Genomic DNA, 3,784 nt, shown 5'->3' on the forward strand with positions numbered 1-3,784 from the left:
CACTTAGTTGTCCTATGCCCTTTGCTCTCACAAATAACACAACTTTCCTCTTGTTGTTCACTCATGACATGCACTTTTTTAATCTCAAGAGACTCTAATTTCCTAACTAATTAGGCTAATCTAGCATTAAGGTCATCAGTCTCTTTCAATTGAAACTTCCCACTTAAATAAGAAATGGTGTTTCTAGACTCAACATGAACTGGGAGAGAAGTCTCCTATTGCTTTGTGTTTCAGCCAATTGATCAAAAAAATCAAAGGCCTCACTTGGTTCTTTGTCATAAAACTCACCATTACACATGGTTGACACTAGCTTTTTAAAATCTGCGGTAAGAGAGTCATAGAAGAAACTCACTAACCTCCACATCTCAAAACCATGGTGGGGGCATGCATTTAACAAGTCTTTGAACCTTTCCCAAACTTGGTGAAATGACTCATTTAGACTACAAGAAAAATTCATCATTTGACGTTGTAAGGCTGCTATCCTATGAGTGGGGAAGTATTTTTTCAAAAATTCAGCTTGCATTTCTCTCCATGTACCTATAGACCTAGGACGCAGGGAGTTTAGCCAAAGCTTGGCTTTATCCTTTAGAGAGAATGGAAATAATTTCAGCCGAATAGTTACTTTAGTGCATGTTCTATCAATAAAAGTATTACATACCTCTTCAAAGTCCTTAATGTGTATATATGGATTTTCAGAATCCATACCATGATATGTGGGAAGAAGTTGGATCATGCCTGGTTTCAAATTGAAAGCTTATTGGTTCAGAGGCAAGATAATACACGAAGGTGTACTTTGTCTAGCTGGGTGAAGATACTCTCTAAGAGTTCGAAAATTAGGTTGATCATTGAATTATGGAGGTCCATTACCTTGAACACTCCCTTCACCCTCTATATCTTCAACATTAGCCATGATGAAAAAATAATAATAATATAACAATTATATGAATATGAAAAGAAAGGAAAAATGAAAAAGAAGATTGCAAATAAAAGTAAATGAAATGTAAAAGATAAAGTAATAGCTCAAAAATAAAAATACAACAAATTAGAAAATTCACACTTCAACTAATAGCAATATTAACAACAATAAACATTAAAAGACAATTATAGCAAGCATGAATAAAGAGGCGGTAATACCAGCCAAGTACTTCAAACAATAAATATAAGAAAAATAATCACAATAAAAAATAAAATAAACAAGAGGTGGTAATACCAGCCAAGTACAAAAAAAAAATAACAACAATACAACTAGATAAAATAAAATAAACAAGAGGCGGTAAAACCAGCTTTATAATATAAACAATAAATATTATAAACTAATAAGAATAAACATCAAAAGAAAAATGGTTGAACCAAACAAAAGCTAACAATTAGTAGTCCAACAGTCCAATATCCGAAAAGTTGAGGTCAATTTTTTTTTGAGGCGGTAAAACCAGCCAATTGATTTTTTATATATGATTTTTTTTTGTTTTTTCCAATAATCAAATCTAAATTTGTTACCTTTACTTGCTAGCTCCCCGGCAACGGCGCCAAAATTGCTTGATCGCTTTTTATGATTGGCTTGTTTTAACTCACAAGTGCACGAGTGTGCGATGTAGCAATTAACTCGGTAAGATTGAGGTCATATCCACAGAGAGCTAGATCTGAAAATTAAGCTACATAAAAAAAAAAACTCAAGAGAAATTAAATTAACAATAACTTGGTTGAAAATAATTGATGGATTTGTTTTCAAAGATGAAAAAGTGTAAATAGATTTTAAATGACAAGAAAAAGTAAGTCTTGGTCCAAATCAATTTTAATGGTGATGGATTGGTGATTTCTTCAACATATATAAGATAACTCAACCTAATATCAACGATGGTGATATTAGATCGGGAGATATTACAATGAAGTTTAGAAAGATGAAGATTGATTATTGCTTAAGAATGAACAAGTACTTTCATATTAAGTAAGACATTGAATCAAACAATCTCTATACCAAAACTAAAGTTTGTGCATAAAAATTCAAGATTATAACATTACCTAAATGATTTCTAAAATTTCTTTGCAATAATAAATCATTCATGAAGAAAATGAGAAGATAAACATTAAGATTCATTTATATCCTAAAGAACTCACCCCAATCACCATCATCCTTGATTTGGATCCAAGAAAGAGATTAGCCAACCATGATTATATATAAGAACAGTTCAATAAATATGAAATAACTTGAATCAAACTAAAATAATAAGTTTTACAAACTAAAGAATCAAAATCTATAAAGAAGAACACAACACAATTTCAGAAAACATTCTGACACAAATCTGACTCTAACTTTGGACAGCAATTTGACCCTCTTCGAAGCCTCCTCTCGAGATGTCTATTAGAGACATATTTATAAGAAATTCTATCACCTTTCCAGATAATTAAAGAACAGCTCATTTGGACACCTAAGTCAAACGTTATGGGTAAAACACCAAAAGATGTTTTGAAAAATCAAATCAGGACAGCTTTGCAATCACTTTGGTGCACGTTTTTCTTCCTCATTTATGAGCTATCTCTTTCTTCTTTTTGACCCAAAATAATATAAAAATGTCCCCTCCAGCTTTCCATCCATGTGGTTGCCTTCTTGGATCAATGGATTACCCAAAATAAATCAATTGTTGTTGTGTGGACATGTAAGATCATGGATTGTGTTTGGGCTGATTTAAAGGTTGATTTGGGGCTGATTTGGGGCTGAATTTAAGCATCAAATAAGTATACAAATATACCTATTATTTAGGCTAAGATTGACATTGAAACCTTGAGTGTTTAATAGTTGAAGTTTGCACACAACATAAGGCAAGTTTGGGCTTGAAATAGATCATATGATATTCTTTTCTAGAATTGGAATAGAATTGATTTTTGGGACAAATTTGGAGCACTTATTTGAACCAATATTTGCTTCAATCTCCAACTAAATATCTCTTCAATTCTTTGTTCTGAATTCCGATGTTGAATTTCCTGAATTAATTCATTTAAGCTCTAAAAACCTATCGAAACATTAAAACAAACTTCATTACTAAAAAGCACATCAATTATTATAAAAAAAACCAAATAAAAATAATAAATACATATGTAAAATAAGAGACTTAATGAAACTTTTGATGCACAATCAGACATCAATCTTTTGGTCATGTCACTAGAGGACAGTTTCAGACTTTTTCATGCTCCCCCTTGTGTTGTTTGGGCATTTTTATCAACCACCACATAAAAGTTGTAGACCTATGTCTTACCTTTCCATTCATATAAAGTAGACCTAAATCCAAGATCTACAACTCCAGATATGACCCAATTACCGAACTTTAGACTGCACCAACATCTCTTTTTTTAGCCATCTCTTTGTCCTTTCAATTTCAGTACTTAAACTTATCAATCAATCCTTTCATTTATGTTATAGACCTGCATTTAAGATAATATTTACCATAAATTAAAGGTATCTTGTATTATAAGATATATTATTATAAAACATGCTTTAGTTAAGGAGTTATTGATACTTCAAGTGCAAAATGATGATATAAAACCATGATAAAAAAGCAATTTTAAGATCCAAGGTAGTGCATTTCCTAACCTAACCTCATTTTGAGTACCCCTTCAAGCCCTCATTTCCTTCAAGCTTGCATCTTTTGAATAATGATTAGTACTTAAAAGTGTATTTTTATCAAGGTTTTATATCATCATTTTGCACTTGAAGTATCAATAATGATAAAAATAAAGCATGTTTTATAATAACATATCTAATAATATAATGTACCTTCAATTTATGGTG

This window comes from Populus euphratica, unplaced genomic scaffold (genome assembly GCF_000495115.2).
Source record: "Populus euphratica unplaced genomic scaffold, PopEup_1.0 scaffold761.1, whole genome shotgun sequence".
Lineage (NCBI taxonomy): Eukaryota > Viridiplantae > Streptophyta > Magnoliopsida > Malpighiales > Salicaceae > Populus > Populus euphratica.